We start from the raw sequence: 15,544 nt of genomic DNA, 5'->3' as shown, positions 1-15,544 counted from the left end.
TAATCCGTAATTATGTCCCCACTGGATGCAACAAATGCCTCGTTTATAATGGGTTTTAATGTTTTTGTCTCATCGCTCTGGCCGGGACACAGCATCAGCAGTATGGTGAGGGGCGTAACATTTCCGTCACACGCTTGAGGTAATCGGCCAATCAAAACGCTCTGGATAGCTGGTCAATCACAGCACACCTCGCTTTTCAGACCGATGAGCTTTGTAAAAATCGATGCGTTTCAGAAAGGCGGGGCATAGAGGAAAAACAATAATGTACAGTATGTGGAAAATAATGTGTTTTTTTAACCTTAAACCGCATAAACACATTTCATTACACCAAATACACAAAATAATGTTCTTTTTAGCAACATCATATGACCCCTTTAAAGGTTCTTCATGGAACCATATAGGCTAAGTCAATAATCTTTACAAAAAACGCATCTAACTTGGCTTTCAAACATGGTTTAAAGTACAAAGCAACATAACATTTTATAATATATTAGTTTTAGAACACAAATTCCGAGTATGGGATAGCAATTTGGTCATCTGACATTGGCATACTTTCCCTGTACATCTCCACTTTAAAAAAAAAAACTTTTTTAAAAGCATATCATATAGTGATCAATAAACATACCAGCCAGGCTGATTAATGGGCCATTATTCTGGCATTTGAGATTATCTGCATCGACTGATCCACTTGGCCAAGCAGGCCTACATTGCCAGTACCTAATTCTATTGACAGCTTTATCAATAGATAGTGAAAATGAAATGGTCCCCCCATTTTAGCAAATCCTATTTACTGTCTACATAATTAACTCTTATGTATATCTGCAATACATAAGCAGCCCTGCTTTCTATTGGTATCTGGGAAAAAAACATATAGGCTGACCAATAGACTCATATTTCTGTTTTAAAAATTAAATGTTTTCACCTTTTATCATATACACTTTCTTGTTACCCAGTATTTTCATAAAAACTGCACTTTTTGTAGCACTTTTTGTTTGGAGGTCAAAGCAGCAGTGCACTAAGGCCCTGACGCAAGTCATGTGAAAGGGCGCTTAAGACGAAGGCAGACTTTTTCTTGAAGTGGACTAGGGGTTCCCAAGTGAAGTCCTGATTATACTTTTGTCATCCAAAGCTGATGTGAAACTGATAAATCTCACATTTGTTGATCATAGTTCACATGAAGTATTGTGAAAGCACTTGGTCCCATGGAATACAGGGCCAAACGAAGCAACTAGATTTTTTAAAAGTGCTGATGTTCGGGGGAGTTGGTGGGGGCAGGGCAGCTGTTGGGTCCCAGGGTGAAACCACAAAGACACAGAGGACACAAAGAGCTCAAGACAATGCAGAGGGCTACCCTTTCACAACCTCTCACGGGCCCTACTGAGAACTAAAGCAAAAGACCCTGATGGAGGTAATCCTTTTATATCACTTTAAGAGAGAGTGGATACAGCAGCATGCACAGACAGACCGAGAAAGAGCCTTTCTGTATTGCTCGAACACTTTCCAGGACACAATACAAAGTCTTCACAAATCAAAATTTACCCAGACACTACCCAGAAACAACAGTCAAGCTACTTTAATTCAGTAATGCGGCATCAGACAAACTTAAGTCCCACTGTTATTTGATTTAATCAAATATTAAATCAATGTACTGTAACTCTATCGTGTACAATAATTGATAAACATGTTTTTATAGTCTACAGCTCAGAGGGATAGTTCACCCAAAAATATGAAGCCATTGCAGGCTCGTGTCATTCCAGACTTTTCTTCTGCTCAACACAAAAGATGATATTTTGGTCAGGTTCACACAGCAATAGAATATGGTTGTCAGTCCTGTAAGAAACATTATTACGGTTGCACTCACACACATTTTGGTTTACAGTAGTGACAACCGTATTCTAGAAATGAACTCACACCTGCAAATTTTCAGGACAACCGTATTTTCGGTGAAGCCCTGCTGTGTGAACAGAACCGGACTGGACAGCTAGTTGTCTGTTATACAGTGCAGAGAGCCACTAGCATGTTGAAGGTTTGTGTGCTTTTGGTAAGTTACACACGCAGATGTGTCACCTGAAGTTTTGAGATCCAGTCACTGTCCTCCACCAGAGCCACCCACCAGAGCGCAACTCAGCCAATAGATGCTGTTATACCTCAGCATAGGGGTGGGCGATATAGCCTCAAAAAAATTATATCGCAAAATTTGCGATAATGATATTTATGGCAATATAGAAAAATATATGGAACAACGTTTTATTGGTGATTGCAGCTGGCAGGCAGCAGTATTTATTAGTGCAAACACAATGAAGGGCATTTTCCATCCTTTTCCAATGAGCTACTGTCATTGATGACAGACTACCTAATTCCAAGTGTAAATCTATTGTTATAAGGTGGCAGAAGCAGCATTATAGTGCAGTAGTAGTGACCAGTGTTGGACAAGTTACTTTAAAAAAGTAATTAGCTATAGTTACTTCTCACAAATAGTAACTGAGTTACATCATTATATAAGTAACCAATTACCAGGGAGAGTAACTATTGCGTTACTTTTTTTATTAAATTTTTTTTTTCAAATGTGTCAAATAACTTGGATGCCTCCAATATTGAATGTTAAATGAATGAAATGGACACTACACGGAACAAATTATTTTAAACATTGTACACTAATACAAAACAATTTAAAAATACTTATTTAGCACTGTTGGTGTAATGTCTGCTAGAATGTTAAAAATGTTCAAAGCACAATTTTACTTAAAATGAATCAGATAGTAAAATAATATTTTGTGGCCATTTTTGAGACCCCCTTCTTGAATCAGGCATGCAAATAAATGCAGCCTTGCCGAGCAGAAGGGAATTCTTTTAAAACATTAGAAAATATTAAAGATAATACATTTATTAATAGAGCGGTTGTTATTATTATCATCATTATTGTCTTTTTAATTTTATTTAACAGAACAACAGTAAAATTACAATACTAACATTTATGAATGTTGATGGAGCTTTTATTTTGACGGAAACCCACAGGAAGTCCTCAGTGCTTCTTTTTGTTTAAAGCAGCAGATTTATAAATTATTCTCATTACTAATTTGGGAAGATGCACGTATCACATTGTCACATGCCTTGTAAAAATTCATAAAAATGTTACTGAGCAACTGACGAGTAACACAGTTTCAGTGCAGATTTCCCTCGCGGTTTGAACTTTGAACCCTGGTTAGACAGAGCCGCGTGCTCGTGCAGCGCTGTTTGAATACAGAGACCCCCTTCTTGAATCAGGCATGCAAATAAATGCAGCCTTGCCGAGCAGAAGGGAATTCTTTTAAAACATTAGAAAATATTAAAGATAATAAATGTATTAATAGAGCGGTTATTATTATCATTATTGTCTTTTTAATTTTATTTAACAGAACAACAGTAAAATTACAATACTAACATTTATGAATGTTGATGGAGCTTTTATTTTGACGGAAACCCACAGGAAGTCCTCAGTGCTTCTTTTTGTTTAAAGCAGCAGATTTATAAATTATTCTCATTACTAATTTGGGAAGATGCACGTATCACATTGTCACATGCCTTGTAAAAATTCATAAAAATGTTACTGAGCAACTGACGAGTAACACAGTTTCAGTGCAGATTTCCCTCGCGGTTTGAACTTTGAACCCTGGTTAGACAGAGCCGCGTGCTCGTGCAGCGCTGTTTGAATACATGCAATTCATGCGTGTATTAGAAAACATAACGTTCTGCAGTGTATTTAATGGTTTAAGACCAGGGCTGGGTAATATAGCTAAAAAAAAATATGTATCAACGATACAATGTTCCATATCGTTCGGTATCGATAATTATTGACATTTTTATAACCTTTTTTAAAACAAAAAGCAATATTTTTTTTTTTTTTTTTAACCACTGTATTTATAATTACCAATTTATTGAGATAAACAACAAATATTTATTGTTTTAATCAAACAATAAAAATTTAACAATTCTCATTTCTAATGTTTTATATGCAGATTAAATAGGTCTTTATTGTATAGGTCTAATTGTCTCCCGAGGTCACAATGAGCAAAATAATGCAGCACATTTAACTAGTAACTCTATAAAAACGTGCATTGCGTCTAAATTAACCCATAAAAATCTAATATAATTTCGAGTATTGCATAAACAATTATGAACAAAACAGCATAATGCATTTATGCATTGCTTAAGCCAAAGAGCCAAAGAGCCATTCACACAGACTGCATTTAAAAACATATGAGATGCAGTGAAAAGGAATAAACCTCCACAAATTCGTGACGTGTTTTCTTCAAGTTTAAACGGTTTTAACTTTGCATGGTTTTCTATACATCTCTTCTGTGAGACGCGAGTGCAGCAGTCATATTTGTCCATCTAAATATGACATTTTTTCTATCGATATCGAAGAAGGTGTACCGTCGATAAATAGATACTGTTTTATCGCCCAGGCCTAATTAATCATTTTAATCATCATACAGTAACCAGCAACAACCACCCCTTCCTCTGCTCATCGGAGATATGAGATGCAGTACTAAACAGTCTCTCGCTGTCGGTGCTTGTAATGATTTTTGCGTCTTTCTCAGAGTTTCAAATGCTTTCACACTGCAGTCATGTTTGCTGCATTAGTGCACGTCTCTATTTGATGACTGGGGTCCAAAACAACACTGAACCCCGCTGATCTGAATTGCATATCTTTTGTGTTCCACAAGGAAAACAATGCTCATGTCTGTAATGACATGAGGGTGGGCAAATAATTTTCTGGGTGTACTTTGACATGAAAATGCAAGCAAGTCTCATTTCATGTTCAAGCTCTCAGTAGTGGGAATACTCGAGTTGAAAATTTCCCCACTCAAAGCTTTCCATTCATGCAGTGTTTCAGACAACTTGGAACTCCAATTTGTCAACTCTCAGCTGCCAGTTCCAGTTGAACATAACCGAATGAGATGCTGCCTTAGCTGGAGTTTTAAGTATTATATTTGGATTGCAGTTATACCATTTAATATCTTAGAAGGGTTCTAAGATCCCTTCCTATGCTTCTATGCAAAACATTTAGGTCAAGGGTGTCCAATCCTGGCCTTGAAAACCTTCCTGCAGAGTATACGTGTTCATGTGGAGTCAGAAATATCATTAAAAGTTCCAATAAATTATATAAATGAACAAGCAAAGGCATATCTAAAAGTGGGAAATTCTGAAAACTAGATACAAGTATTGTTCAGCTGTGACACTGAAAGAGGCATGTTGATTTTAATCACTCAACTTTCACAGTTTGCTTTATGCAACAAAAACATTTAGTTTACTTATAATAACATATAGGAATGAATTTTATCATTTTTAAATCAAATGTAGTAATATGATTGTCACAATAATGAAGTCCCACAATATATATGACAAATTAAGAGCAGAATGAACATTGCTTTATATTCTGAAATGTAAAATAAACATTTAATGAAATGAAATGAACTGTCGTTCACGCACGGTTCGGCACACTCCATTGAGCGTTTAGTTTTTAAAAGTGTCTGTCCTCTAACTGAACTAGGCTAAATTATTTTTGTTACTATAAAAAAAATTAAAACTACGGTAAGGGGGTGGTGCCACGGTAGGCAAAAGATGTAACCGGTGTTGCGGCTTAACACTGGTACGACCGAAAACACCGTCTATCGCAGCAAGCCTACTTGGTGGTCCACGTAATGTTCTCCTAGCTGCTTGTGATCTCTTAAAACCCTTAATGCAAATCAGAACCAAGCGCTGGATGGCAGAGCTTTAAATTATTGACACTGCTCTTGCTGACAGTGTCCAGAAGCTCTGCATGTACAATCTCTGAAGGCCAGAGCAAAGCTGTTACAATGAAATTGGGCCATATGGAAAGACGAAATTGAGGAAGGTAGAAATATATCAAAATGCAGTGTTAATTAGGCCTATAAGTAATCCACCTGCAGGCTGAATTCTTCATAAAAATTGACGTTCCTGAGTTCATCTTCGACGTAAATATCAGTACATTGTAAAGCATGATGCAAGCATATTCTGAAGATCACACAAGGAGTGACATGGAAACACAGATAACCATCACTTCTCAATGTGCTGACGTTTACATCAAACATGAACCTGCATTAAACAGTTGGTCAGAAATGATGGTTTATATAACAATCATTTTTTTCTTACAAGAACCTATTGTTTAGCTTCAAAAGACATTGATTCATCAACTGGGGTCATATGGATTACCATAATTTTTTGTATTTGTGTGATTTTTGAAGCAGCCTGCACATCTGAAGAACTGTGTTTACCTGAGGAAAGTCAGTCATATACATCTGTGACAGCATGAGGGTGAGTAAATGAAAGAATCTTCCCTTTAAAGATCCTTAAGAGAGAGAGAGAGAGAGAGAGAGAGAGAGACAGAATCATGCCACTGACCCAGTTCTATTTGAAACTACACATTTCATCTTTAAATGACAGGTGAAATAAGAGCAGGTGTGAGAATACATCTATATTGATAGATTATCTGAGGCAAGCCCTTCCTGGATGAAGTTTTTAGAGGAGACTGCTACAGAACGAGACAAATTTGATTTCCTATACAGCCATCGACTATTAGCGGCTTTGTAAGGCTAGACCAACAGCACTAGTCATCTTTGGCATTTGAATGGAGGATGAAATCAGCCAAGTGACTAGTCACATGACTGGCCTGGTGTGACACACCTGCACATACAGGAAAGAGAAATGAAGAACTAAACACAGTGAAAGTGAAGAATAAAACCCTCCATACGGTAGTGTCAATGCTCAAGAGGCTTACGGCACAGCAACAGGTGGAATCAAACCATTATGAGAAATTCACATTCCCAACAGCAGGCAATGAGCCCATGTTTTGTTTCCTCAACAAATTAAGCCTAATTTTCTTGAAGAGATAGACTGTAGCAACTTTAGAGAAATGCAAAACCTGAAAATCACTAAGGTGGCATAAAAGGCCTGATGGAAACACTGAACAAAACAAATGAGAAAGTAAAGAGAGCTAATCACAGCAAAGCAAATAAACACTCCATAATTCATCAGAAGAGGGACACGGAGACTGTGTGTTCACAAGTGTGATTCACAAAACAACACAGGAATTCACCACCCATACAGGAGGGGCATACACCCAAGACAAAAAAAAAAAAAAAAAAAAGAGATACAGAGTAGGGCTGCACGATAAATCGAAATGAAATCGAGATCGCGATTTGACAGAAGCTGCGATTGTCATGCATATCTTTCAGTGAAGCACGGTTCTGTGATCAGCAGTAAATCTCCATCCAAAGGTCAGAGGGCGCTCTCGCGCTGAAACCCCAAATACGCCTCGCAGAAGAAACCCAGAAAATGCCTATCGCTGCAGCTGAATAAACAGAAGGTTCAACCGCTTTCATTGATTCAACGTGACTAATAAACGCACGACTACGGCAATATACGGTTTATCTGAGTTCTTATTATTATAATTTTCATTCAAATAAAGTATATTTATAATGCAATGCCTTTATCGCTGCTTAAATACTATGAAATATGTTGTGTGCCTTATTCTGTGTAAGAAGAAGCCACATCATCTCACAGAAGGATTTATTTCAAACACTCGACTGACATTATGAAGTGACTTTGGAGTGAAAATATATAAAATGTGGTATTTTCACATGCTTTCAGATGGAGCAGCATTTACTTCACAGAGCCGCAGTTCACGGAGAAGCTATGCAAACAGCTGTCATTATCGCGAACGATTTCATAATCACGCAACAAAATCATCTGCCATTTTTTTTGCGTAACTTGTCAGTGAACTACGCCTATGTGCAGTAAATTCTGCTCCATCTGAAAGCACTGATGATTTCCTGCTGATTACAGAACCGGCATTACTATCAAAATGCACATGACAATCGCATTCGATTAATCGTGCAGCCCTAATACAGAGAAAAACAAATTCTCTCTAAATGTCACTGAAGGGCTTGATGAGACATCTGTGGAGAAATTAAGCCTTTCAGTGTTTTGTTTTGATTTTCTACCAAACTTTGTTTTGGCTACAGCTGCGGGAACATTAGAGTCAGGATAGAAGAAAAATGATCTGTCACACTCGGTTATATTATACTAATGTCAATATATCACTCTGTGAATTTCACAATGCTTTAGACAACACAAAAAATACCACTGTTTGATGGAACAAGTGTTTGTGTGCAGAGCTCTCAAATTTGCTGTACTTTTACTTTAAACTAGGTATGGGCCAGGGTGGTCCACTAGTAGTCCAATAACCAACCAGTCAATTAGTGAGGTGAACCAGAACATAAGCAAAAAGGGTAACCAAGTAAAAATATTCATAAGTATGATCGTCCAGCTGTGGGTGTGCTAATAGTGTTAGCCTAAGCTAAGCATCCAGTTGCTAGCCAGCTCCAAAAAACAAGACAACTACCGAAAATAGTCTCTTTGTAACAATGGCACATAGACTTTATTAACCACAAAGCGATGAATTTGCCTTCGAAAGGAAGTGTTTTAATGGGTTGGCAGCAGCAATTTCAGCACCTGAAAATAACATTTTCAGTTTCAGCAATAATAGTTCTGAAATTCCGATGTCATGGTGCCGTTTAAATAGTTAGTTAGTTTGTGTTTAACACCATTCCAGCTTCTGTGGCTATTTTCATGGCGAGAAATATTATGGCTGAATTATATCATGTTTTTATAAATTATTTTTGCTAAACTCCTAAACAGTATTTGGCTTAACTCTGTTAAAAATCTCTTCAAAAGAGTTAACTGAATAAAAAAAAATTCTCAATGAGTTAAAACCAGCACAATCTGCTGTTTATTAGCACATCTCCATTGACACATTTGGAATGTGTTAGCATCTAAGCAGCGCAAACAACGTGGAAAGCTAACAGGTATCCACTTCAACTGTGGACGCACTTCACCTTGGCCAAAAATTATGCTAGCATAGCAATGTGTCAAATTTGTTAGGCTTTACTACAACTGGTTTAACTTATCACCTGAGAACACGACCTAAACAAAACACTGAATTTTTGGTTTTCAGCAAAATTAAAACTTTGATTTGAAAACTAAATGAAAACTAATTTGTTTTTCCATACAGGTTATGGATATTTATCCCAATTGTCTAATGACTGTCTGTTAGTTAACCTACTAAAATTATGTTTTTTAGAGTCACATGGGCACCAAGCACATGGACATAACACTGCATAATTAAACATATCCTCCTTGACAAGTTTTTCAGACAAACCACCAACTAAAACATGTTTTTTCACTTCGCTACCCACAACATTACTACACTTATTTCAGCACTATTGAACTAATTTAATGGTCATATGAGAAGGATGTCATGGAGTACAAGTTTTAAATTTTGGCATGGGTATTTGAGAATTGATTCCATCAAAATGAGTCATCCAACACATACATCCCTGTAGTATTTACACCTGAAAGAATCACCATCCTCTCTGCTTGTGTCTGAGTACTGTGAGAGCACATGAAAAGGCAGCAGCACTCCATGGCAACTCACACCTCCGTTACAGCAGAAGAGATGACAGTCATGTGACCGCGGCCTTTTCTTTTCCCTCAGCACACGAGCTGAGGAGACATAACCATATCAAGAGTTCATAAGGTATTGTGTGCACAGGGATAGTTTACCTAAAAATGAACAAACAATATATTTTGAGAAATATCTTAGTTTTTTGCCCTAATCATGAATGTCAACGGTCATAAAAAGTTCTTATATCCTAATTTTTATATTATATCAAACATCTTTTGAGTTCCTCAGTAGGAAAAAATAAAGCACAGAGGTCTGAACTGACTTAAGAGATGAACTATAACAAATTGGTTAACTACATTAGTTAACATGACTAACAAAAAAAAGACTACAATACATCTACAGCACTTAACCTACTGCACTTAATTTTGCTTACAGATCTACTAAAATGTGAATAAAATTCAAAGAATAAATACTGTAACCAATTTATTGCTCGTTTATTATTATTAATCTCATTAATGAGACCTTACGGTGTTACCCTGTTTGTGAAAATCAACAGAATTCTGCATAACAGACTTGCATATGCTAAAATGTGTTAAATAACATTCACACCAAGAACAATAACTAACATTATAGTCCATTTGTGTGGATGCTAGTTTAGTTATAGATTATGCTTAGTGCGAATGGGCCTTAAAACTGCGCAGTCAGTGCTGCACTTTTATTTGTAGCTAAAACACAACCAGCTAAAATCTAGATATATGTAATAAACAAATGAAGAATGTGTTCCAACTAAGCAGAAATCAAGAAAGCTATCTAAAGAGTTCTATGCATGCCATTTGTGACCTAACAGCTAGGCCTGTTGCAATAATCAATATATCGACTTATCTCGCAATATATGTACATGACCTCAATAATTTTTGGTGACGCAATATATCGCCCATTATATTTACTTAAAAATTAATGCCACCATGTTTGGTACATTGCACCAGTGTCTTTTGCAGCTTCTCATTCATAACGTGGTGTAGTCATGAGGTGCTAGTACAAATTAAAAAAATGCTTCTACAAAAAAAAGTTTCATCTGCAGATTTGATCTCGTTTAGGGATCTGTGCCTTTGTGCATACGGACATCTGACTGCTAAGTAGTGATTGTGTTTTTCAGCAATAGTGTGCACGCTTAATTTACAGCGAAAAGAAGGTCCGGGAAAAATCTGTAGATGGAAAAATCTAAATATAAGTTCTTTGTGCATTTTACTTTTTTTCTACTTGTTACTTTGCACTTTTTGTTAGAAAATGTTTATTTACTATTTATTCAGGTATCTAATATTTCGATCTAAATATTCTTAATTTAAAGTTTGTTGTCATTTGGAAGCGTGTAGGCCTTCTTGCATTATTATGCTGTTACATTATGATTATATATTCAGTGGCATAAAATGGTCTTTAAAATGACAATAATATCGCTTATCGCAATTATTTCTGGGGCAATATATTGCACAACAAAAAGTTGTTATCGTGACAGGCCTACTAACAGCATCAATAAAGCTTTAGTAAAAGCTTCAGTATGTGTTATATGCACTTGCCTTCAGCCGAAATCCATGAACTAAAAGAGCTGGTTTTCAGCAGAAGACTTCCCAGTATTGGAAGACTTGGGTAAGCCCTTTACATAGTTTACTCAATGTCAAATTCATGTAGCTCTCCTAAGTAAAGCTTTTAATTGAGCAACAGAATCCATCATATTCCATCATAGGGGAACACGAGTGAAATTCTAGAAAACTTGCCTTTAATGAGGAGCCCAGAGAACACAAAGGGAGTTTGCAGTGAAAGGCTGCCGATTGCTGCAACTCTTTTAACCACGACTATCTTTAAATCAAAGCCACACAACAGACCTGCTCTTATTATAGCAGAGTGTCATTAAGAAGTGGCTGGCCTGAAAAATATTCTGTTCAAAGAGCCACTCATCAGATGACCCGGTTCCTTTCTCTCATCTCCCAGTCCGGTCATGTCTTCTGTATGCTCTCTTTGTGTCTTATCAAAACATTAAGGCCATTCAGCAAGTCTCAAAGATCCATACAGCAGACTAAAGCCTTCAAAGCATTCATAGCATAAAGGCCACGGCGTAAAAGAGCTCAAAACATCAGCTGAGACAGAGCACCCTACACCCTTCCGAGAGGGATGCCGATTCCCTGCAGGAGGGTGACTCTGGGCTCTCGGAAGTGGAAATGGATGTTGTGGAAAGGGTGTGAGAGGATGAAAGATCACACACTATCTTCTGTATTTCCTGCTCTTTCTCCTCTCCCTCCCCTCCAATTTTATCAAACCCTTTCCACTGTATCCCAGAGTGACCCACAATATTCAGAACGACCTCAAAAACCAAATCAAGCAAACCCAGAGGGGTCTGTGCACCTCTGTCCTGATGCTTTAACTTTCAAACAGGTGACAAAACTATTCAAACTAGAGGTGCAGTGCTAGGAGAAATGTTTTTAAACTTGCAAACTGACCTCCGTCTGTTCTCTAGAGAAACCTCCTTCCTTTTCCAAGTAATGCTTTTATTTGATAACAGATATTACATAAACACATGGAGCAATAGATGGCATTGCAAACCCTGTAAAACAAGTTACATAATATTACAGATTATGCTGAAATTTTCAAAGGCTCACTTGTGTTCAAGTCCCTAAACTTCAGTAGAAGCCACAGTCTCGTATATTTATAAATTAAATCTATATAAATTTGCTGTGTGGTTATGAAAATAAAGCAAAGTCTTTGCCTTTCAGAGCTAAAGAAGTTTTGTATAGCCATGTGTTCATTTAAAGGGGTCATATGATGCTGCTAAAAAGAATATTATTTTGTGTATTTGGTGTAATGAAATGTGTTTATGCGGTTTAAAGTAAAAAAAACACACATTACTTTTAACATACTGTACATTATTGTTTCTCCTCTATGCCCCGCCTTTCTGAAACGCGCCGATTTTTACAAAGCTCATCGGTCTGAAAAAGCTAAGTGTGCTGTGATTGGCCAGCTATCCAGTGCGTTGTGATTGGCCGAGTACCTCAAGCATGTGACGGAAATGTTACGCCCTTCACCATACTGTTGATGCCGTGTCCCAGCCGGTGCGCCGCGTAAACATAAAACTCTGTCTGCATTTGTGATCGGAGAAATGACAAACAACAAGTGCTACTCTACTGCCCAAAACTCGCGTTTGAATCATCAGTGGCAACGAAAAACACAGCGGCCTAGCGTGAGGGGAAGCCCCGGCTTAGTGTGCGCTGAGGCCGGGATAGAGTGAGCTGAGGCGGGCTGAACTCCGCTTTGTCCACGGGGAAAGTTGATGTATTCCCTCAGCGACCAGCACAGATCAGCTCCAGGCATGACGAAGCGGATATCGTCCTCTTTTGGAAGACCAAACAAAGTAGTTTCGCTTTCACAATGAAACACACAGCGTCTTCAGGACATGGCGGCAGCGTCAACAATACTACAGCGAGAATAAAAGTTACTCCTTTCTTTGCGTGAACATTTGGGCGGTGTTATGCAAATCTTCCCACATCGTGACGTAGACATGTAGGAGCGAGTTAGAACGATGCGTTTTAGGTAGGCGTGGTTAACTCTTAACTTTTATAAAGAATATCTCTTTGGATTTGAGACTTTAGTCTTTGCAACTTTACAAATCTTCTTTATGCACCAACAGCTTGTAACACGCCAAAGAGAAAGAAAAAATTTAAATCGCATCATATGACCCCATATATTAATATAGCGCAGCCTCCATTTGTTCAATTCACTCGTGTGGAGAGATGGATAAAAAGTGCTGTTATTATCATTACGTGGATGTTGGGGCTGAAAAAAAAAGAGAGAAAAGTTTCACGAAGAGTTTGAGAAAAGAAAGCATGCTTTGACAAACTTCCATCGGCTGTAGTCAGTGCTAACATGTGCTTGTCTCTCGAGCCGTGCACGCGCTGCACATACATCTGTACAAATTAATAATTTCTCCCTCACAACGTGCCAGCCCGGCTAATGTTTCCCGAAAAGTCCTATTAAAGAGTGAAAAGTCTGCAGATATTGGCGGGCGCTTCACATGGATTTAAAGCCCTTACGGGACTCGGCGGTGGTGGTTCACAGGCTGAACGTCGATTGTTAGCAAGCTAAGCTAACGCGCTAGGCTAAGCGCTATCAGATGTTATCCTGCTGCACGGGCACACAGCACAGCACTTCATAAAATAAACGACAGTATAGTAGACAATCGGATAAACATTCATAAACGAGTTCGCCTTTCGATTGTCCAGCTCTGGGTGTTAGCCTAAGCTAAACCTCATGTCGCTAACCGGCTAAACTACAGCAAAACAAGTGAAAACACAAGGAATACTCATGATAATGATGGGTGGTGAGGGTTTAGTAATCGTTATTAATCTAAAACGCCAACCAATCGCGAATATATGTAAACACACCGGTGTAGTAAAACATCCAGTGTATTTAGAGGGCAACCACAGCGTTTTTATCTACTGTAAACTTACTATTTAATACAAGAGAAATTGGTTTTGTTAAGTATATCTGAAGTTGAACTCAAATCAGTATGAGCAAAATAGCAATACAACGAAAGTGGAAAAAACCCAGATGATCAAGCTGTTAAAGCTGTATTAGATTTATTTTACGCAGCTACAAAACTCTAGCAAACACTGCGTATTTGTTGTGTCCTATATCTTGGAATTGGGTTAATGTAGTTTAACTACAACAACAACAGTTTGAGAATAGTGCATGCGAGTGATTTCTCTCATCAATGAAACACTGCGGTTTTAAATGACACGCAAGCTACACATCAGACTGGCATATTAAATATAAGCATACCATAAGCAGCTGTACGTTACATATATTGAATATTATACACACGAGAGAGGCCATGTAATCAGCTCCATATGTGCATTACCTGCATGAGGTTGTGTGGTGAAGCTGATCACATGGCCCGCTACTCCTACAAAATCACCCTAGCATGGTCAAGTTTACATTTGCAAGACGTTTTATTAGACAAATGCATGTATTTACCCTGGAAACTGATGGAAAGGCGAAGGAATATTAGGCGCCTGTGTGCACAGGGACAGTTAGCTCCCCCAGGTATCCTATCCAGAGTCCAATTACGGTCACCGGTCTCTCCTCTTCTCCTCTCCTCTCCGGTTTGCCCGAAAGGAAGATGAAACGATCCTTTGAAAACGAGTTGAAGTTTTACAAGCACAAACCAAACATTTTCATCCGATGGAATAAAGTAGGAGCGTTACGCCAACCCTTCCAACCCACGCACCAGGGAGAGCTTTATTATTTATTTATCTTCTGCAAAAACTAAAATCTCCCTGGAATAATATGTGACCGATTTAAAGAACGCCCGGGATACGGCGCACGACTCCGATGCTTCTCCGTTAAGCGCGATCGCCTTTATCCCACTGATTCCTGTACGACTCGCTGTCCACGGGTGATGGCGTGTGTCGTCCAGGAACGTCACCGTCGCTCGCGTTCAGTGTCGCTTAAATACGACGTAATTACGTTGCCATGTCTGCGGACTGTAAAGGGCCAAAAAGTATCATTTGAGATTCCCCGTGTAAATGCCCCGTTTTAGGTTTTATTATTTAATATGTTTTATTTAATTATAAATATGTTTCTTGATTTTTCATTGAGTTTGGTGTGTTCAACAAAGGTTGCTGTCATCACTGTAATGACCAGACTTAACATGGGAGTCAAGATTTAATGTTTCTCTTCTTTTTACTTTGTTCACTGTTAATCTATCAGAAACTAAAGTGCCAAACAACGTGATTCTGAGAAGCATGGAACAGATGCGTAAACGCTTCATTTTACTTTACTGTACTTACTCTACTTCACATTATTTAATTTACTTTATTGTATTGTATTGTCATATTTACCCTTTACTTGTAACTTTATTTTTTTTTTCTATTTTAACATAGTCCTTTTTTTTGGAATAACACATTTATATTAGTAGTAGTAGTAATATAAAATATTTTTTTATTATTCATTTATATATAATTTTTATGTAATAAGTTATTCATGTAGTAGCAGATAGTACAGATACTGATATTGTACTAAACAGAA

General features: G+C 37.8%; 1 protein-coding gene across 2 annotated transcripts in view; it reads right to left on the bottom strand.

Moving 5' to 3' along the window:
• fbxw7 (F-box and WD repeat domain containing 7) overlaps window positions 1-14,941 on the bottom strand; it is a 204,788-nt gene extending 189,847 nt beyond the window's left edge. Inside the window, exons 1-2 of one of the 2 annotated variants that reach the window (XM_016292573.1) lie at window positions 14,728-14,941; window positions 14,492-14,647 (exon numbers count right to left, since the gene is read on the bottom strand). The gene's annotated coding sequence lies outside the window, so the exon portion shown is untranslated. The remainder of the gene's footprint in view (window positions 1-14,491; window positions 14,648-14,727) is intronic. The other variant, XM_016292576.1, reaches the window with a different exon arrangement.
• Between the last annotated feature and the right edge of the window lie 603 nt (window positions 14,942-15,544).

The sequence above is a fragment of the Sinocyclocheilus grahami genome, unplaced genomic scaffold (assembly GCF_001515645.1).
Source record: "Sinocyclocheilus grahami isolate Dianchi unplaced genomic scaffold, SAMN03320097.WGS_v1.1 scaffold288.1, whole genome shotgun sequence".
Classification (NCBI taxonomy): Eukaryota; Metazoa; Chordata; class Actinopteri; order Cypriniformes; family Cyprinidae; genus Sinocyclocheilus; species Sinocyclocheilus grahami.
This window is presented reverse-complemented; position numbering and strand designations above follow the sequence as displayed.